Below are 23,166 nucleotides of genomic sequence, written 5' to 3' on the forward strand. Positions count from 1 at the left end.
GTCCTCACTATGGAAGAACATGTGGGTCAAGAATAGGGTTCTACAGCCACCTACAAATGCATCACCAAGACCCTACACTTGGAAGGCCATCATACTCAGATGACAACAGATTGCCTAAGTAAGTATACACACAGAAAATATTCCTCATTTAATTTTTTTACCTTTGTATCTATATGTTAATGCTTGGATTTGTTGTAAGCCACCTTGGGTCTACTTGCAGAGAAAGGCAATATCATAAACAAACAAACAAACAAACAAACAAATAAAATTATTGGGTTGTGGTAGGTTTTTTCAGCTATATGGCCATGTTCCAGAGCCATTCTCTCCTGATGTTTCTCCTGCATCTATGGCAAGCGTCCTCACTACCTCTGAAGAAGCTTGCCATAGATGCAGGTGAAACGTCAGGAGACAATGCCCCTAGAACATGGCCATATAGCCCGATAATTCGACAATACAAATAATTAGAACCTAGCAGGTCAAATCTGAGATATGAGAAAGGAATAGAAGTACGTAATCAGAGTAGGTGGGAAGTTAATGGGCAGATCTGGGAGGAAGAGCAGGAGAAGGAGGGAAAATGGGTCAATTTTAGGTTGGGCTTTGAAGCAACAACAAAGGCTAGGTTTTTGTCCACAGCTGACCTTTCTTAAATGCCCCAGAGAATGAGCTGAAGGCACACAATGTCATTCTACTGTTGAAAGCTGAGCAAATTCTGGCCCAGAGTCCTGGCTGAGATCCCTGACCATTGAGTAAGAAGATGACCTTTCCCCTAGTCTTCTCTAGATTTAATAGCTAAAGAAGATTATTTATTGGGTGTTGATAGTTAAAATGGGAGTGAAGAGGAGCACATTCTCCAGGTGTTATGTGCCAGGTGTTCTTCCAACTGCAGGTCCCATCAGCCTAAGCCATCTTAGCCAAAAATGGGGCTGGTGGCCTAATAATTTATGGGGAGCCACCAGGGATGGGTGTGGTAGAGGAGGTCTCACCAGTAGCACCGCCTCAGCTGTTTCCAGTTCCTTGACCTCAGGAGAACACGAGAAACAGCTGCTGACTTCAATTACAGCCATTGCAGGGGGTGTGTGGCGAGGAGGCCAATAAAAGAACACCAGCAAACTCAGGAGGGAGGCTGGAAGGCAGAAGCTGCATGACAGAAGATTGGCAGCAGGCATCTTTGGATGTGAACATGAAGAGTGCAAGGGGTCTCAAGAAAAAGCATGATCACCAAAAAGACGGAGGCTTTTCTTTTGGGGGAAAGTTCTTCAAGGGAGTTTGAAGTTTACAGTGAGACTAGTTGGAGGGTGTTGAGGACAAGTCCAGCTTCCAAGGAGAAGCCCAGACCAAGAAACCAGATAAATAGTGTGCCATTGTCCCTCCACAGTTGAGGTTTTGATTTTTGTGAATTAGATTAGATGAGAAATAGTTGGGAAGATTCCAGGGATTATTTGATTAGAAATGTTTCTCTCTAGATTATCTGATGTTACTCTATGCTCGGCTTCCACCAGCAATGCTAGGAGACCTACACCACACTGGCTGCCTTGCTTTTCCACAACTTCCAACATTTTACATATGAAAAATATGACCAAGGAAACTAAGTGTGTGGTCAAGAAGGCAAATCTATTGAGAAGGAACCCATGTCTATGCCATGAAGGCCATGGCACAGACATACTTTTCTAAAAAGCAGTTTGCATTTGCCTGAACCTCTTACCCTTTCATTTCACAGCTGATGAGTTGAATGCAAACTACTTTTGCACATGGAACTCAGGATCCTTCCATACAGATCCAAAATGTGGGTCCTGTCTTGTTTTTACCTGAGGTGTTCAAACAATGCCTCAGCTAAAGCTAATTAATGCAGAGAAAACTGGGTTTTCCCAGTTTACTCTGGATTAATTTGACACCTGGAAAGACCTGAACCTAAGGTAAGGTCTAGATCTTTCCAGATATGGACCCTGTGAAGACTGACTCCTGGGACTCAATCCCCACAGTCATCCCGATTCTTTGGGCTCCTGTAGTCCAAAGAAGTAGGAGGGTGCCCACTCCCACCCAGCCCCCGATTCCCCTTCCCAAAGATACCAGAGGGGGCTGCTCTTGGTGAAAAAAGCTCTTCACAGTAGTCCCAATGCAAGAAAATTATGTGCCATCACTCCATGGCTTTTAAAACATCCAGGGCGCACTGAAAGATATTACACGTCCCTGTTGCTCTTGGACTCTTGCTCTGCAACAACCTACAGTGTTGCCAAGTTCTGTGCAGCAGCAATTAACATTAGATGGCTGATGACCGACTTCACCAGGCAACTTCCTGCCGGGAATATAGTTAGAATGATTTGTAATAACTGAACAACTGAAATGCTGTAAATGCTCCCCTCTCATCCCTTTTTAGAGCTTCCCAGTTGTCTGATATTTGCTATTAGCCCCCCCCCCCCTATTTTAGATTCATACATGCACTTCAAACTGTAAGTTTAGTCTGCTTTTTAATCTGTCTCTTTTATAACATGTTTTTAATCTGCTTTTTATCTGACCTACTTGGGAACTGCGATTCCCTTCCTTGGGCACCTGTGCCCCATTTTATACTGTGCTGGTCAAAGACTGTAATAAATCATTGATTGATTGACTCCTGGGACTCAATCCCCACAGTCATCCTGATTCTTTGGGCTCCTGTAGTCCAAAGAAGTAGGAGGGTGCCCACTCCTACCCAGCCCCCATTCCCCTTCCCAAAGATACCAGAGGGGGCTGCTCTTGGTGAACACCGCTCTTCACAGTAGTCCTGATGCAAGAAAATTATGTGCCAGGAGGTGGTGGTGGCGGTGGTGGTGGTGGGAGGGGGAGAGGGAGAGGGAGAGGAGGGTTGACCTGAGATGGCATCCAGCCACCCCTGAGGGAAAGCCCAGGCTTATGGGAGGGGGTGTGGCAGTATAGAAGGGCCCTCAGTGTGCAGCAATGGAATTAACAAAGCATGAAATTGAATTTGGGGAGGGGGTACTGGGATGGTTGAAAACAACTGACAAAGTGAGATGCCAACTGGGACAGTTGGAGGGTTTGCTTTTCAGTGGAGAGCCTTTTGGTTCTACCACCCTGGTTGGCCAGTGGAGTCTTTTGGTGGAATATAAGAAGGTCTCTTGTTCTAGTTGAGTCGGTAAGGCTAATCTTGGTTATTTTTTCTTTGGGGTTGACCTGCTCTTTGGTCCTGACCTCTCACTTGCTCCTTGACTCCACCATCTGTTTTGTCCTTTGGTCCTGACTGATGGTTGCTCCCACAGTTCTTACCCATCTCCTGACCCTAGGCAACTAATAGGCTGGTCTAGTGCAGATGCAGTTCCTTATGGTCCTGATTATTTCACCATGCAGCCAAGATAAGTACATAGAAAAGGGCCATGTGAAGCAGCCTCCCTGATGCAAAGCAGTGGGACTGTGTTTTAGTATTTACTTGTAGGCTCTGACTGTTCACAGTAGACTCAGCTGCCTTTTGATCCCATGTTGTACTTCGACCCATTTGCTTATTTTCTTGTCCAGGGTATTTGCTTTAACTATGCAACCGAGTGTGATTGTTTTGACTTCCGAAAGCAATAGCGTCCCTGTTCTAGCTGAAGTGCTCACACTGTCTTTGAAATTTCTCCACAGAAAGTTTTTTTTAGAGAAATTGCTTATGGTTTTTGAAGATAACAGGAAATGATCAATCATAACAGATTCTAATGGTAAAAAGGACATATTTGAGGTGGGAAATGTAGATGAACACATTTCAAATATAGGTAAATTCTAAATCTTCTCACCGATATTTTTTTTTGGGGGGGGGGGGAGACTTCCCTCTTTTTTACCCCATTTTAGAGTTCTTTCTTGTCATATTACATTAATTTGAAGTAATCCCACATAGCTGGCCCATCCATCACCATTCAAAATAATTTTACTAGTGACATGGGTACATCATGTCCACATTGTTATTGGTTCAGAATCAGAACAACATCTACGTCTTTGGCAAAATACAGTAGAAGTAGTTGAATCTGCTGTACTGTTTTTCCTACTTATTTGTTATTTTCATGTAATATTTGGAGCTTTTGTTATATGAAGTATGTTATTGTTCAATTATATTTATACACTGCCTAATAACTACATGGATGAAGAATTATTTGGAAAAAATATGACTGATAAATAAATACGTTATGACCCTGTATCTCTGGGATCGGTACCAGCAGCTTAATTTACAAGATCTATACAAAATCTGTCCCCTCTAGGCATTTTAAGTCCTGTAGGAATCTCATCATACTGATGTCCTCCCCCCTTTTGTCCCTGGTAATCACTGGCAAAATGGAAGGCGTGCACGGTGCCTCATAGCGAGTTTTCCTTCTTCCACTATCACATGGAGGAAGGGTGGTAGATTGGGGCAAGGCACATTGGTACCCTGTCCCTTCTCCCATCAGACAGGGGAAAGCATGGCAAGACATATTGGTGCATTGCTGTTGTCCCCATCAAATGGGGGGAAAGCCTAAAAACCATGGATAGCTCTGTTGGAGCTACCCAAAAGATGGAACAATCTTGCAATGCTTCCTCACCACTTCAGCTATCAATTGGGGGGAGGGGGCATGGCCTGTGTTATATGATAGGATGTCAGGATCTGTGGCCGAAGAGGAGCCCCAGCATGGTAAGGAGCCACCCCACCCCCCTGTGTTATGAGGTGGTAAGTGATTTTATGGTATTTGTTTGCTGGAAATTGACAACAGAGTCATGCTGGAGAACCAAACAATATCTAGAGAGGTGTCCTCTCCAGGCATTTCCTAAGTCCTCTGAGGTATGCTTCTGCCAGAAGTTCTTCTTTCAATGGGTTTTACTATTATTCATGGTTTTGCATATCCATGCATAGTCCTGAAATGTGTACCTAGTGGATATGAGGGTCAAACTATAATTAAAGTCAACCTTCCAAAGTCCTGAAGTCCTTTGCACCAGCTGTAGCATCTCTCCTGTTACTCGGGAGGGAAACAGAACAGCTCTTCACATGTTGTTGGACTCCATTAGGCCTATCTAGCAAACCAATAATGAGAAATGATGGCTAGCAACATACAGATAATCTGTTTTTTCCACTCCTCTATGAAATGATTGATAAACCAGCATGGCTAACACTCATGCAACATAGGGGCTATGGTCTAAAATATTTGAAGGGCAAATCTACTTTTTTGCCAGCTCTAGCCCATACCACTCCACTCATATTCTTCTATCATCTGTCCCTCCATTCTTCTTCTATTTCCTTCCTGTAAGCAAGCAATGCTTGCACAACTACTATCTAGTAAATGCACTACTAGTCCATGGCACAGACAAATTTTCAAAAAAGCAACCATATGGGCTACATTATAATTTATTTCTTTCCAGTGGAAATAGCTTAATGAATGAAAAAACCTCATCCACATAGGAAAGATTAATAATCTCAAGAGGGGAGATTTAATGACATCCTAATGTCCTGTTGCTTAAGGATTCAAATGAACAACAGGCATGTGACTACAATTTCACAGACGTCAATGCCTATGTAAATGCCTATGTAAAAGCAACTTAGTGTTGTAGTGCTGCTATATATCATCTAGTGTTTCCACAAACTGATGAAATGAGATGCTTCTAGTTCAGCAATATAGTGGATGGATCTTGGTGGGTGTTCATAATTAAGACTCACCCCATTCAAAATTGCTGGGAGCTCTAGCATCGCCAATCTTTCCAAAGCTGTAATTGGGAGTGCAGTGGGATTTACTTAGTGTTTTTTTTCACAGCCCTTGACATTTTCCTTTGTTTCCATTCTCTAGATTGACAAAGGAATGAGAAATAGTTGGGAAGAATCCAGGGATCTCTAGCAAAGATAGATTTAAATGGTTAAATCCAGCATTGTTGCCAATTAGATTTTGTTGTTGTGTGCCTTCAGGCCATTTCTGATCTATGGGGACCTTAAGGTGATCCTATCATGGGGCTTTCTTTTTGTGATTTGCTCAGAGGGGCTTCGCTATTGCTTTACTCTGAGACTAAGAGAGAATCGCTTGACCAAGGCCACTAAGTGGTTTTCCATGGCCAAACAATGATGTCTTCCAGTCCTAGTCCAGCACCACTATAATGTTTTCTGCTGAAAACCATGATACTTACATATGTGATGACTAACAAGTCCCATTTGGTTCACTGAATCTTAGAATTACAGAGTTGGAAGGAACCCCAAGGGCTATCTATCCAAATCTTCTGTGATATAGGAATCCATGACTAGTGCATGATCAAGAGATTGGCATTGAGTGCAAAGTACTTTTACCCTTTGCACCAGTTTGCAGCAATTAGAGTAAGCTGAGCACACACACACACAAATTGGAAGGAGAGAAAAAAATGAACATTTTAAAAACAGCAGAAAACTAGAAAGATGGAGACTTAATCAGGACTGTCCTTTGGTGCAGATATACTATAGAATGAATGCAGATATGTCTCAATGCTATGGAATCCTGGAAACTCTGGTTTCAAAAGGTCTTCGGCTTTCTTTCTAAAATAGTGCTGGTGCTTCACCAAACTACAAATCTCATAATTCCATAATGACATAGCATTTCACAATGGCAGCTAAAGCAGTTTCAGACTGAATTGACATCCCTGTCAAACTGGAACAACTGGAAGGTATGTATGTGAAGACATGAATTCATGGTAGAACCTACAGTGGCTGAAGAAATGCCCTTTCCTTTTTAAAATAGTGCCACCAAAGATAAATAACCAGTTTTTAAAAAAACATTCCTAGTTCCTCTTCTGAAGGGAAGCACAATTGGATATGTCAATGTGTTGAAAATCCAAAGTGTCCTGAAATTAGGAAGTGGTATATCAACTTTCCAACAATATGTCTCTTTTTCTCTCTTTGGGATGTTTAAAACCTTTGTTTTTCTCTCTCAATATTTTGCAAGACTGTGAAACACCAAAGCCTTTGTTTGATTAATGCAAGTAATTAAATTACAAATCTGATTAAAACCCATTAATGAACGACACAAAATGCCCGGCCACATTAGCTATTTGGCTTTCTTGCAGGATTTGCTAAATCCACAATTTCCTGGCAATGCCTTTTCCAGGCTACTTGGGTCTCATCATGTCAATTCAACATCAGTGGCCTTGTCTCAAAGAGAGCCGGAGAAGAAAGGAGTCTTGGCTTTTGCATGAAAGGGGCCTTTTTGAAGGAGGAAGGCAACACAGAGGGTCTTAAAGGGCTGTAGTCTCAGAGGTCAAATCCTAGAGGCAATGGTCAGATGTACTGCTAAGGAACAATTGCAATATTGGAGATGTTTTTTTCTGGAAGGCAGCATTATTCTGATTTCTCTTTTATTAAAAGTATTTCAAGCAACCAGAAGCAACCAGTTTTGCTGTTTTTAATGAAGTACTACATTTTGCTCCTCTGCACGAGACTTTAGGGACGGTTCTCCATTAGCAACTGTTCATCTTGCAATTAATTTTAGGACTCTCCTCTAAAGGCCCTCCAAGATAGGCCATATATCCCATAATCTAATCCCAGGTTTTTTGTTTATCCCAGATTATCTGGCAGTGGAGACTCATATAATGCATGTTAAAGCAGAAAACCTGGGATCAGATCGTGGGATATATGGCCTGTCTGGAAGGGCCCTAAGAAAGCCTTAGCAGTTAAAGCAGTGTCAAATTGCATAAATTCTACACTGTGGATACACCACAAGCAACAATACATGCCTGCTGAAACTTCTCAGTCACTAAGTAAAACAGCTTGGTCTCATTGCTAATGTAACTTAAATTTAATTCATTTCAAGGGCTTATTTCAAGTATGACGGTGAGTACAATTCTAACTTGCTGAGCTGATACTAGGCCAACAAAATCCCTGATTCCAAATCTCTCTTGGTGTAAAGATTCTGGGAATTGCTTAAACCAGTGCTATTCAAAGTGGTGGTCTATGGACTGGTGCCAGTTTGTGAACCATCAATAGCTAGTCTGAGGTGAGATTTTAGGAAACTATGCAGATGCAATAAAACTATGGTACTGGTCCTTGGCATGTTGTAGTGGAAATACCAGTCCACTACATCAGATAGTTTGAGAAGCACAGACTTGGACGACCCACATCCTGGTCAAACTTTGTTCCAAAATCGAAGCTGTGCACATGTGCTGTGGGAGGTTTGGATTCCACATGACTTGGCTCTTCTTTCACTCCATTTGTCCTTTGTACCTTCTGTTGGTAGATCACTGAGATCAGCTGGTAGTAGAGTAGAATCTACCAGCAAAAAGATCATTGAAGTCTCAGGTGCAAGTCTGCTCTACAATAAACTAACACATATTTGTGGGGAAAAGATAGGTCACAACTTTATTAGTTTCAGCTATAAATAGGGTTGGCACTTGAATGGGTCCAGATTGGAACATTTATCAACTTACCTGTTGATTTATTAAGTCCAACCCTCTGGCCCAATGCCAAAGTACCTAGGGATGGCAGAAGAGGCGCCACATGGGTGGCTGCCATCCCAATAATCCCTTTGCTACCAGGGAGTTCTGGAAATGGCTTCAGCCCTGCACTGAGCAAAACTTGTTTAGATCCCTCAAGTCCCTGGAAGGTAGGGACCGCTGAACCAATGTCCAAGATATGATGTAAATATAGTGCTTGAAACCAGTACCTATGCAAAACTGCCTCCACAAGTTATGACAAAGAGAAATAACCTAATTGCTGAACACACACAAAAACCTTGATTCCACACCAAGGGGGTGGGCAACAAGTGCTGGAGATTGAGCAGGCTTCCTAATGCCCATCTGGGCTGGAAGTAATATCTGGGTACTTTGGCCGGATCCAGCCAATATGTACACTCAAGTCTTGCTTATCCAACCTTCGTTCATCTAATGTTCTGTATTATCCAACTCAGTCTGCCTCTTGCCCAGATCCACAGCTGTTTCAATACATTGTGATACTTTGGCACTAAATTTGTAAATACAGTAATTACTACATAACGTTACTGTGTACTGAACTGCTTTTTCTGTCAATTTGTTGTAAAACATGATGTTTTGGTGCTTAATTTGTAAAATCATAATGTAATTTGACATTTAATAGGCATTTCCTTAATCCCTCCTTATTATCCAACATTTTCGCTTACCCAATGTTCTTCCAGGCCATTTATGTTGGATAAGTGAGACTCTACTGTAGTTGTAACCAATAGTTCAAACTCATTTAAGGTTCCCCTCCTTCCCCTCCAAAGTGCCACACAGTGCCCTAAAGGCATCTGGGAGCCAGGCGAGCAGCCAAGAGGAAGAGATGCTGATGGTCCATTCTTGCACCATCCTGCAACATTGTAGTAACTCATGCAATAACTCTTTCTGCCAAGAGAACAGGATTCTGCCTAAGGCGCTTGAATCCGTTACCTCTTGGAGTTAGAATTACAGTACTAATCTGGATCTAGTTCAGTGGTTCTCAACCTATGGGTTCCCAGGTGTTTGACCTACAATTCCCAGAAATCCCAGCCAGTTTACCAGCTTTTAGGATTTCTGGAAGTTGAAAACCAAAACATCTGGGGACCCACAGGTTGAGAACCACCAATAACCCATTGTTTCAATCCAAGCATTTTGTTTGGCAGAGAATCTATGTTTCATAAAATTATGACTCGATAATTTGCTGCATTGATTCAAACACCCAGGCCTCCCATGTAAACCACACATTGATTCTAAACCATCCTCTTGGGATCTCATTATTGATTTATAGTGGAAATGGTTTGCAAACTGCTGGTACTGATTAGACACAAGAGGCTGTATTGCATCATGGAGAGGAGTTTTCTCTTATCCTTATCTCTTTTCCTGTTGGTTTACAAAGGGAAGGCAGGGCATTCCAAACAAGGAGCGAGTTAAAGTTGCTCATTTTTTTGTGAGGGTGGAAGAGCTAGGACCATGATGTATAAAATCTGACCAAAGAACTGCCTTTCTTTACACATCTGGTAGAGCTCTCTGCTTTTTAAAAAAAATGTGCTGAAGCTTTACAAGGGAAGTTGGTTACACAAATAAACAAAAGCATCGATGCGGTCATAGAAAATCTGCATTGGAGATAATCTTGCAAAAACAAACCCAGCCTCAATGCACTTTTGTTTATTGCCTTTACGCCAATATTATTGACCTTCTCCGTGTATATTGTAAAGACATTGCTGAACTGCTGGCAATAGCCTTTTTGTCTGTAATTGGAAATGTGTTATCTGCTATGACACAGCAGCCCACCTGCCCAAGGCCAGTGTGAATTGCTGCTGCGCAAGCAGTGACTTTGGTTGCTGCTCTTGAAGTTGTTATAGCCACACAGCATTCAATATGTTTTAATTTATTTTAACTATGAATTTTTAATACTGTTTTATATTTCATTTTAATTTAATGTTTGCATATTTAAATATTTTAAATTGTATGCTAATGTTTTTATGTTAAGCTGCTTTGGGTCTCCTTCAGGAGAGAAAAAGCAGGGTATTGATAAATAAATAAGCCCATGTTTTGAGTTCAGCTGGAGAGTTTTTTCTTTCTGTCCCATTACCTTCAGAGCTCCTTCTGGCTTAAATAACCTCCTTTCTTGTTGGTCTTTTGCCGTTAGGCAAAAGCCTTTCTATGTTGGCAAGCCTTCAACAATTGCCTGTCTGTTAAACTTTTGAAGAAAATAGGATGTGTTGGATGTGTTAATATTTTACTTTTTATTTGGTATTTGTATAATGTTTTTAAAACAATTAAAATGGTGTTTTACTGATATAAAGTAACATAATCCACATATTACGTATGACCATTTATTGTTAAATAGTTAAATGTGGTACTTTGGCGTGTTCTTTGCATGTATTAATTGTATGGTGTGGGAAAATGATTAAATTAAATCATATGCATACCTGTCATATAGGTATTTATCACAAAGGTGCTAAAGAGAAGGGCCCATTTGAATTATGCATCAAACTTCACAAATATAGCCAATATGTTATTTTTGTTCACTATCACAAACATGACTCAATATGCCAAGATTCAATGCCAGATTTTGAAGAGCTAAGCAGCCTGAAAAGATAAATTTGTCAGTTCTCTCCATTAAAAAAAAAATTGAGTTCTTTCCATCCCAAATGTAAGTCAATCTGTCTATTTTGGTAAATTGTTGCCAAAACTGAACTGACTTGAAATTCTCACCATTTCTTGTTGGAGACAGAATTCTTAAATAACTATCAGTTAATCTGTGAGATGCTGTCGTCTGGGCAGGGCTCTTGAAGATATGAAAAACATCCAGGCTAATCAATTTTAACAAGGCTTTTTCCCTCTTCAAGAGTTTTTCCTTTAGTGTTTCTGTGATCTTGATATCATGTAAGGAGACATTTTGCAGCGCTCCCACCCATGTGGTCATTCCACATCTGGACAATTTAATCTGCAAAGCGAGACAGGAAATGAAAGAAAATATTGTGAACGCTATCCAGTAATGAGAATGACAATATTACTTATTTGGGTTGTGTGTCTTTGTGCCTCTAAGTTGTCTATCTTTGGATTGCAATTCCACAAATCCTTCAGACACATGACATACTGGTGAAGTCCAAAACAAAATCCCAGTGCTTTGAATGCTTTCCTAGAGTCCTACAGTTAACATTTTAATCAAATTCATGAATAATCAAAATGCTTGGGACCAGAAATGTTTTAAATTTCAGATTTTAGAATACAGTGGTGCCTCAACAAGAGTGCTTTGACATACAAGCAGTGTTTTGGGTTAAGAGCTAGCACCAGAGGGAGCGCTAGCACCAGTGTACAGGGTTTTAGGGCTTCAAGTGAGCAGCCTCTGTGCCTTGTGCTCTTGTCCACTTGGGGAGATTACTGTCTGCTTTGGTGTAGTCCACTTTAAGGAACTTTGGATTCATTGATTTTGTGTGTGTTTTTGTTACTTGTATGTTTGGCTTCACGAAGAGAGAGAGAGGGAGAGGGAGCAAGAGAGGGAGGGAGGCTGGAATGAGGATGCTTCTGTCTCTTCATGTTGTACTTTGTGCTTCCTTGCCACAACTTTGTGCTTCTACCATTTTAAAGTTGATATTTTTTTTATTGTTCCATGTGAATGTGCATATATAGCCAGCCTTTCACATTTGTTGGGGTTAGAAGGCACAAGACCCCCAAAAGTGGAAATCTGTAAATAAAAATTGTTGGGGTTTTTTTTGTCTATAACAACACTTCTCTAGGAATCTATTGATCTTCTATCATGACTCTATGGTCAACTTCCACACTGTAGGACACAGAGAGTCTTAGAATTAACATTTTAATCAAATCCATGAATAATCAAATCAGCCAAAGTCTAACCTCTAAATATGGAGGGCTCACTGTTGTACATACATAATGCTGTATCTTGGAGATGTGATGCATGTCTAAACATAAAGTTCATTTCTCTTTTATATACATCTTACATACATAACCTGAAGGTGATTTTATACATAATATTAAAAAAAAACAATTTTGTGCATGAAACAAAAGTTTGTGTACCTTGAACCATCAGAAAACTAAGATGTTGCTATCTCAGCCACCCAGAATTCCAGATATGGGATATTCAACCTGTAATATTTAATTCGCAGTAACATTTTCCAACATATGGTGTTTTACTGCTTTATCTTGACTTGTAAAACGGTGTTCTTTTCCCTGCCCAGTGTGTACCTGTCATACTCAATACTTTTGCTATCCATCCCATTCCTCTGATGCTCTTGTAGTTAAAAGCTTTTGCAAAGGGAAACCTATTGCAAAGAAATTCTATCCATGTCTACTCATAAATAAGCCCCACTGAGTTTAATGGGTCCTATTCCCAATCAAGGGAATATAGCTTTATAGATCTCATCATAAGATGCTACATGACTCATAAGTTTCAGCATTCATTTTAGTGTTAGTATTTGGGCAACCGGCTAACCCAGGTACTCTCTTGGCATGTGGGGGCAATGACTGTGGTAGCTTAACTTGTTGGATTGTTTTAAAGAAAATAGGACCAGCAAATGGAAACAGGGTGGTGGTCCCTACCAGGAGTGCCACAAATAATAAACAAGAGGGGGGATTCTCTCTAATTGCCCCCCCCCCCCTCGCCTCTTGGCAGACTGTCTAAGCAACAGTATCTATTCAGAGGTTTATGACAGTCTCTGCATGGAAGTCCATAGCATAGGGCTGAATAGCAACAGATGTTCTCCCTTGTAGTCAAAACATCGACAAAAGACTCCCTAGGTTGCAGGGAGTCCACCTAAAACAACTTATTTTAACCCGTTACATATGTCTTCCTGCTTCTCACTCCCTTTCCCCTACAGGCCTGTATATCACAGAGACATCATTCAGTCGTAGTTAAAGCTGGGTGTTTTAGCAACAGATATTCCTTTGGGTGGAGGCATGTCTGTAGAGTCCTTTCTTTCAGAGAGCTGCTTGAGGAAAAATAAAAGTTAAGTGTTAAGAGATTGAAGAAAATATCAATTTATTCTCAAAAGTAGAGGGATTTTTAAAATCAGAAAGCCCCTTTTACATTAAACAAAAAGGCCACTTCCACACAGACCCAAATGCGAGTGAAGTTGACTTTTAAAATGCCGATTCACTCACATTTGGTGTCCAAGGGGCTGGCAAAAAACCTGTTTTTTTGTGTGTGGTGGCTATATACCCTCCTGGGTTAAATCACCATCCACCCTCCCCTCCCAATTTTCCCTACAATGTACTCAAAAGCTTCCAAACAGAGACACAAGGCATGAAGTTTCACATTGATGCCTTGAGTTTGAGAGGGAGAAATCTGCCCTTCTCTCTGCAAAGCTTATGGCATGTCATTTTGAGGTGCCCAGAGTTCTTTGGAGGCCTTTCATGTACATGTTAGGGCAAAACAGAAGGCAGCAACCTACCCCTCCAGCCTACTAGAACTCAGGGAATGGCATAGCTGTGGGCATTGAGCCTCAAGATTGTGCACTGCAATTTTGAGGGTCAGGCCCCATTCCTGGGAAGGTGCATAAATATCATCCCAAGATTTTAAAAAACCTTTCCAGATTTACTCTGTGGGTACTTCCAGACAGCGTCATAATCTGAGTCAAAGAAGTGGAGCAAAAATTGCAGGATCTGTCAGCAAGTCCAAACACTGAACTGTCAATCTTGGTAAATGCTCCTCCAGCATCCTGACAGTTTCATTTGTAGAAGATTTTAGAAATTCACAAGATGGATGGGGGATATTTGCTGGAGTTTACTTTTAATGTTTTCAGTTGCCTCTCTGAGATGTGCTGGACCTCATATACACTGATTTGATATCTCAGTGGTACTCAATGTGTGGGTCCCCAGGTGTTTTGGCCTACAACTCCCAGAAATCCCAGCCAGTTTACCAGCTATTAGGATTTCTGGGAGTTGAAGGCCAAAACATCTAGGTACCCATAGGTTGAGAACCACTGGGTTATCTAAATGTGCACATGAGCAGATTTCTTATCATCCTTCCTCACCCTCCTGTAAATTTAAGCTCTGCTGAATTTCATAAACATCAGAACAAAGAAATGTTTGCAGAGAGTTCCCATTGTAACTGTTTTCTAATTGTGCTTCCATGTAGCCACCTGTGTGTCCATGGATCCATTTGTTTATAGTCCTCAACAACTGTGATAATCCACCTCCTACACTGCATTTTTGTGCAGTATAGATGGGGGCATAAATGTTATTTCCTTATTGATTGCAGCATTCTGAGTTTTAGTTCACATCAAAGCCTAGCCTCATTTGCAGATTTGATTAAAATGTTTTAGCCAGAAATGTCCTTGTCCTCCAATGAGACTCTTGTAAACTTCTTCTGGCCATGTAAAAAGAAGACGAACATGCATACCTAAATGGACTCGGGCCCCTTCTACACTGTGATATATAATTCAGATTCTCAAAGCAAATAATTCACATTATCTGCTTTGAACTGGATTATAGAAGTCTACACTGCCCTATAATCCAGTTCAAATCAGATAATCTGGATGCTATATAGCATTGTAGAAGGGGCCTTAGAGGTCCTTCCTCTGAAATATAGCCTACATGACCTGACAATCTTCTATCCAAGCACTAAGGCGGACCCTGCTTAGCTTCCAGTATCAGATGGAATCTGTTGCCTTTAGGTTATTTAAGCCTCAAAGATATTGGAAAATAATTTCCATAATAATAATAATAATAATAATAATAATAATAATAATAATAAAACTATTTATACCCCGCCACCATCTCCCAAAGGGACTTGGGGCAGCTCACAAAGCACTCAAAGGTGCAAACATACAAATACAAGTGCATACATAATAACACAAAAGCAATAACAAACAACATAACATCATAAAACCCCACTGGTTAAAATCAATAAAATGCACCAATAGCTGCATATATAAATAAAACTGCTATCAATATCAGTCTTATAAAGTGCAAAGTGAAATAATCTCTAGGTTCTCAAATATGTGCATTAAGAATTTCTAAACATGGTCAAAGGCTTGTCTAAAAAGCCATGTCTTCAATTGTGTCCTACAATAGACTCTTTGTCTTTACTGCTGGTAACAAGGTTGCAACTAGGGCCAGCCACACCTGGAACTCTAGACCATGGAAAAGTACAGGTTAAATATCCTTTATCTGAATTGCTTGGGAGCAGAAATAATTAGGATTTGGGAACACCTGTATTTGCATGTGCAAATAATGTGATATCCTGGAGGTGGGATTCAAGATCAAACACAGAATTCATTTGTATTTCATATACACCTTATACACACAGGTTTGATATAAAATACTGTAATACATAATGTTATATAATTGTATACATGAAACAAAGTTTATGTACTCCTATCTATCAAAAAGCAAAAGCTAGCTCTCTCCTTCTTCTTGATAACACAGCCAGTAAAATTGCCTTTATACCTTGCATTTAATTTTTAAAGAAAAAGAAAGAAAAAGCTTGGTATATTTGTCTGTGCAATGCAATCAGTTGTGATGCTTTGGCATGTGCAAAGACAGTTGTGGGAAAGTCATTATTGTCTCGGGATTCCTCGGTATTGAATGTACACCCGTGTTCTCCTGTCATTGCCTAACTCATGCGCAATATCTTGCTCCACTCACATAATCAGTTTGGGTTGCTATGGAGCTGAGTCACAACATTGCCTCCTCCTTGGCTTTCTGCTCCACTAAGGGAGAATTTGGACAAGCTTTCCCTGCTTTTCTGATATAGCAAGAAGAGAGCTTTGCAAGTTGAAATTAATGGTGATGCTGAGATGTTAATGCTTCTCAGGCTGCAACATGCTCCTTTGCTGCCTTTGTGGTGGACCAAAAGGCTTCTGAAAAGTTCCAGCATGGAAACATCTTCAGCTTGATACCTTAATGCTGTTACCTCTGGGGATAAGTGTGGAGAACAAAGCTTCCATTCCTATCTTTGACACAAAACCCCATAACCACTGAAATCAAGGGGGAACGTCCAAGCTAGCATTCAACTTCTCAATCTTTGTATGATGTTTCCCAGCAGTACTGCAGATGTTAAGCTTATCCGATGACAGGAAAAGTTGGAACTCATACAAAGCTTTCCAGAAGGTCAGTCCTAGAGATTTGGAGATGAATTTCAAAATGTTGTTTCCCACCCCTCCATTTCAAGTTTGGAAGTCAGTGGGACTGGCAGCTAAACCATGCTTTATCTCTGATAATAAGGCAGGTGAGATTACCACAACTGAATGGACTCAACCAATTTATGGGGTACATGATAAACTGGGTGATACATTGTGCTGTCCTCCTCCAAGACGGGGAAAATCATGGAAGAGGGAATCTGAAAAGTACTGGATACCTACAATTGTTTCCACTTAACATTTACACACTGTTATCTCACAGTATAGGGTTACAACCTGCGCTGGATGGGGTTATACTCCCTCTGAAAGCACAGGTTCGCAGCTTGGGAATGATCCTGGATTCATCGCTGAGCCTGGAATCTCAGGTTTCTACCATGGCCAGGGGAGATTTCACACAGTTATAACTTGTGCAGCAGTTGCACCCTACCTTAGGAAGTAGACTTGGCCATGGTGGTCCATGCTCTTGTTACATCTAGCATAGACTACTGCAATGCACTCTACATGGGGTTGCCTTTGAAGATTGTTCTAAAACTTCAAGTGGTCCGATGAGCAGCAACCAGGTTTTTCACTGGAGTAGCATACAGGGAGCACACAACTCCCCTGTTGCATCAGCTCCACTGGCTTCCAATATGCTACCAAGCACAATTCAAAGTGTTGGCTTTAGGCTCTAAAGCCCTAAATGGTTCTGGCCCAGCTTACCTGTCTGAAGGTATCTCCCTCTAGGAACCATCACAGAGGTTAAGATCTTCTGATGAGACCCTGCTCTCTGTCCCACCTCCTTCGCAAGTGCGATTGATGGGGACACGTTAGAGGGTCTTCTCAGTGGTGGCTCTTCAGCTCTGGAACTCTATCCCCACTGAGATTAGATCAGCACCCTCCCTCTTGGCCTTTGGAAAGAAAACAAAGACATGGTTGTAGGACCAAGCCTTTGGCCAGTAAAGTAATGGAGTGTTAGAATAATTAGGGAATATGTGCAATTGACAATTTGGAATGGCTACGGTTTTACGATTTTGGATCATGTGATTTTAATGTTTATACTAGGATGTTTTAATGTTTAAATGTTGCTTATGTCTTATGGTATTAATTGATTTTAACTCATAGTTATAAATGTACTCCAGAGCAGGAACACTTCTGCTCTGGACATAGTCCAGCTTGTCAACATCTCCTTTAAATTTGGGTGCCCAGAACTGCACACAGTATTCCTGGTGTGGTCTACACTGTACAATTCTGGGCACCACAATTTAATATGTTTCAGCATCATGGTTAGCTTTTTTAATGCTCAGATTAAAATCTAGAACAGATTCACCAGAACACTCACATAATTAGTCTTCTATGCCTGCTGATTAATGTTTCCTCACTCTCTACACATATCTCTTGAATGCACTAGTGTCATGCATAAAGAAGACTGAAAAGGTATAGAGTTATCATGGCCTGTTGTATTTAAGACATGACAAATGTAACCACTTCCATTTACTTTTGTCCTGGTTCTATAGTGTCCAAATATGACCTAATTGTACAAAATTAGTACAGGTTATTTTTTGAACTACAGCTTCTGGAATCACATTCTCAATACAGCCATAACTATGGATGCTAGTAATAAGTATAGAAATGTTTTTTTTTTAAAGTGTGGATCAAGCTTTCTTGGCTTGCAATGTTCCACAGTTATATAGTAGCTAGATGCAATACTAATGGATTCTTGGATTCTGCACATGCTCAGAGGTACTTTTCTTTTTATGCTTGTTTCTTCTAAGCTCCCCTAAATTCCAGAATGCAAGACTAATCTCATAATGAGCCCAAGCCAATATTAAACAATGATGATGTTATTAAAAATACACAATGCAATAAAACAAAGTAACATTTTAGATAGGGGGTCCAAAATAAAAGCAATTTATTACAAGTTCATATCGTATGGAATTTTTGTTTAAAGAGGAGGGTGGGATGGATGCACCAGAGGCCCTGTGCAATCTGGTAGACAGGGTGGTAACTCTCTGAAAACTTCCAGTCCTTGGACCCCACACAAGTTTGAAGTTTTAGGATAATCAGCCTAAGCTTGTAACTGAGTGCAATCAGGAGCAAAGGTTTTCCTTGGGGAAAATATATAAGTGTGACTCACTGGAGAGCAGTGGGAGTAAACATGATTGCAGATTAGCCCAGTCTATGCTTGGCGAAACATTCCATGATAACATAAAGCTGAAGCCCAGCCGAATCAACTCCTGGACACACTAAGAAAGTGTTCTTGTAAAATGCTTTCCTTCCAGATCTCCTGTCAGGATGTACTGAAGAAATGCAGTGTGTCTCACTGTAAACTGGGGAAGACTGCAACCCACAAGTGACCTGTGTATCTGCTTAGTCTGCTGCCCAAGTGCTAACAGTTGATGGTCTGCTTTAGGTCTCCTGCTCTCACTTCTTATGGTTATTCATCTTTATGTAGACAAAGTATACTGGAGAGCCCTTCAACCCAGGATTCTCCTCTGTCATAGTTGCTTGCTGCTGCTTCAACAGGAAGGATCCTCCATTGACGTAAGCAACAAACCATTCTCTTAGGACAGCTGCATCTGGAGAACTTGGGAGCCTCCCAAGCATTGAGTTTACTGGGTTTTTTTTAAAGCAAGGAAACTGGCTGCTAGAACCCTCTCCAGATTACATGCAAGCAGGTTGCCAGGCCAAAAAGACACAGATGGCTGCTCCTGACCACTGCGATTCAGAGCCTGACATCATGATAGCCACATGGTTTTGCTTTACACCATGTGACAAGGATGGCTACATGGTCATAAGTAACCTTTCCATCTCCATACAGGGCAGCTGTAAATCATTTGCAAGTTTGCTGCAGATGTCAGGAGGAAAGACAGAGGAGCTTTGCTCACCTCCCAAGTGTAGAGAAAAGATCCTGCAAGAAGACCATCTACTTCTCTACCGTCATCACGGTGATGGCATGAAGATAAATCACATAGCTCAGAAGAGGACATGCTACAATTACAATATAACATGGGGTTGTTACATGAAATAATACTACGGTTGATCCCAACATTAAAGCTTTTGTCTCGGTTGAGCTTCATGCTCAATGTCTGGAGCTGCATGCTTAAATGCAGTAGCTTGTTTTCACCAAATCAGAACAAAATTCTGTGAAGAAAAATGAGGACTAGACTATAGACTGGGATGTACAAAGGTTTTGGAGCACACTTGTGCCAAATAAATCCTTCCAATAATTTTAGATGGGGGTAGAAATAGTTAGGAGAAGGTTTAAATCTCCATTATTCACATGTTGTGATTATTAGACAAATTAGGTCTGCATTCTATGATTCTTTCTTAAATTTCTTCTTGAAAGATGTAATAAGTAATGCTAGCAATTTGCTTCTCACTCCAAGAAAATAATAATTTTCAAAATCTATTCAGGAGGATACATTCTAAACAATTCTCATGTGGTTATTTTGCACAAGAAACTACATTTTCTGTGCAGGAAACAACATTTTCTCTATAGGAACTAATATTTTTTGCATACCTACGAGGGTTATCTAGAAAGTAAGATTGCAAGATTTTTTAAAAATACAAATAATGAATATATTTTAATAAAACTTACATGGATTGTAGCATATGTATTACATTATTTTTCCACATAATCACCATTCAGTTCAATACATTTTGTCATCTGTGGTAAGAGTTTTGATTCCTTTGTCATAAAAGTTTCCCTCCACCTTTTTCAGCCAGTTTGTCACTTTGATTTTCACCTCGTCATCACTGGAAAAGTGTTTTCCACCAAGGTGTTCCTTCAATTTAGTGAACAGATAATAGTCACTGGGTGTGAGATCAGGGCTGTGAGAGGGGTGGCTTAAAAATCCCAACCAAATGAAGTCAACAACTCTTGTGTTGCATGTGTGGTGTGCGGATGTGCATTGTCATGAAGGAGACAGATTCCTGCTGTCAACATCCCTCAACGTTTGTTTTGGATGGCTCTGCAAAGTTTCTTCATGGTCTCACAATATATTCTGTACCCATTTTGTCACCTGCTGTCTTGACATTACATCCTCTCCATAAACTGAAATGATTTCATGATAAATTGCAGTGGTGCTCATGCCCTTAGCATTTAGGTAGCGTATTGTAGCATGAACTTCGCACTTGGAGGGAAACTGAATGAGGACGCTCATCTCTAACCTTTACCACAATGCCAATCGATGGGCTACTGATGACTGGCACTGCTCATTCACTTCCATTGCCTTCCCGAGAGAAGGCAGTGATGCCAACTTCCTTCGAGAAAATTCCCAGCGAGAGCTACGTGCCTTGTAACCTTACTTTCTGAAGAACCCTAACCCTCGTATATTGATTTCTGCATAGAAAATAAAACCACAAAGTTTCTTGTGAGTCCACAATTCTTCTCATCAGGATAACTCAATACTCAAAAACTATATTTTTCACCCACTTTCCAAACATTCTTTCTATTCTTACTGCATGTGCTTACCTTTCAACATGGCTGTTTTCATGCCATTGGAGAAAGAAAAGGCTTATTTCCCCAGTTCCAGTCCTCACTTCTCTCTCATCTCAATAGGAGAGAAATTATATTGAAAGACAGGGTTGGGGCTGCAATCTTCATCAGTCTTCAATCAGCACTTCTATAGGTGGTAGGTAATGGGAACTATAGTAAAAAAAGTCTATACACTTCCATCTGAAGGTCTACAGCCCCCCCCCCCATTGTAGAAATGGATCACAGTACAACTTGATGATGCATTTAAACTGCTTTGAAAACCTTAGAGTGCTATCCAAGTGTTAAGTATCACAATGATGTCCTCATGTCACATGTTTTGCATTACAGTAAAAGCTTACCAGGAAATAGAGGAAAGGGATAAAATGGAACATCTATTTGGAAAGAATCCACATGTTGGCTACAATATCTAGTTAAGGCCTCAGAGAAACAAATTTAGTGTTTTATTTTGTTTGCCATTCTTCACCAATGGGGGCCCAAGCTAGCTGGCAGTAAAATAGTACAAATGCATAAATAATTCAAAGCACAATTGAAATACACACAAATTAAAGGCAAATATGTCACCCATTCAGTTAAAAGCTGCTTCTGCAGCAAACAGTGGTCTTCCTACATAAAATGATCTTTGCTTGCCAGCAAAAAAAACCCCCCAAAAACAAAAAAGGCAATGGAAGAGCCAGCTAATGCCTCCTTTGAAGGAAGTTCCAGAGCCTGGGAACAAGCATTGTAAAAGTCTCCTCTTATGACACCAACAACCGTATGTCAAAAGATGACAGAACTAAAAGAAGATCTTGAGCTGGGAAGATGCATACCATATAAAACATTACACAGAAAGACTCACTGATTTTCAGTGCAAAGCTAAGCCAATTTAACAGTTACAATCCTATCATAAGGTTGGGCTGCTGTGAGTTTTCCGGACTGTATGGCTATGTTCCAAAAGCATTCTTTCCTGATGTTTCTCCCACATCTATGACAGGCATCCTCAGAGGTTGTGAGGTTTGTTGGAAAATAGGCAAATGAGCATTATATATCTGTGGAATGTCCAGAGTGGGAGAAAGAACTCTTGTATGCTTTTCTAGATAAGCTTTATTCAGAGGAGGTTTGCCATTGCCTTCTCAGGCTGAGAGAGTATAACTTGAACAAGGCCTCCCAGTACATTTCTGTGACTAAGGGCTTGTCGACACAAATTTAAAAAACCTGGAGTCACCTCAAATCCAGTTTTGGCGGATGGATGCACAGTGCTGTCTGGCTAGTATATTGGGTTTTCTGCCCCTAAACAATCTTATAACAAAGCAAAGCAAAGTCACAGGATATTCCAAATTTTACAGAAAGCTGCAGAGTATCCAAGGACTTCACAGCCATCTGGACAGTTGGATCAGGTTTGTTTTGACCTGGTCCATCAGTCAATGGACCTGGCTACCATTACTCTTTCCCTGTGCTGATCAGCACAGATGATGGGGATGTCTTGTTCCTGTGTTGCTGCCACCGCTGCTGCTCTCCAATGACCATGGAGATCCCTTGTAAGTGTCTGGCCATCATGGTCACATCTATTGATATGAGAATGGAACACCTGCTCAACCACCAAGAAAGAGGGTATCATTTTACCCCCTCCTTGTTGGTTATGTGGGTGGCTTGTTATGATCACATAGACACAGCAAGTGATATCCAAGTGCTCACAAGGGGTTCCCTGGCTGGTGTGGGATGTTGGTAGTGACAGAGGACAAAAGGGCACACAAGGAGATCATCTGGACACATTACCTTGGATTCAGTAGGGATGTGCTGGATCCAGGGCAGCTCTGTGACACAAATACCCTATGTAGCCATAACCTGAGAAAGGACTTGGCCTCCCAGAGTCCTAGTACAACACTCCGACTCCTACACCACTTGGATCCTATTATATTTTGTACAGCAAATAAAATGTAAACACTGTCACAGAGATAGGCAACCTTGTACCTTTGGAAGGGATAACAGAATCCATCTAGCCCAATTCCTCACCATGTAAGAAAACCTAGCTGAAGAGCTCACGAAAGATGCCTATCCAACCTTTCTTAGAGACTTTCTAAAATGGAGAGTCCACTATCCTCCAAGGCAATCAACTGCCAAACAGGTTTTTTTAAAAACTAAAAATAAGTTCTTCATGATGTTTATGTGGAATCTCATTTCTTGTAATTTGAATACATTGGTTCTCATTTTAGTCTTGGGAGC

The sequence above is a fragment of the Anolis sagrei genome, chromosome 4 (assembly GCF_037176765.1).
Source record: "Anolis sagrei isolate rAnoSag1 chromosome 4, rAnoSag1.mat, whole genome shotgun sequence".
Classification (NCBI taxonomy): Eukaryota; Metazoa; Chordata; class Lepidosauria; order Squamata; family Dactyloidae; genus Anolis; species Anolis sagrei.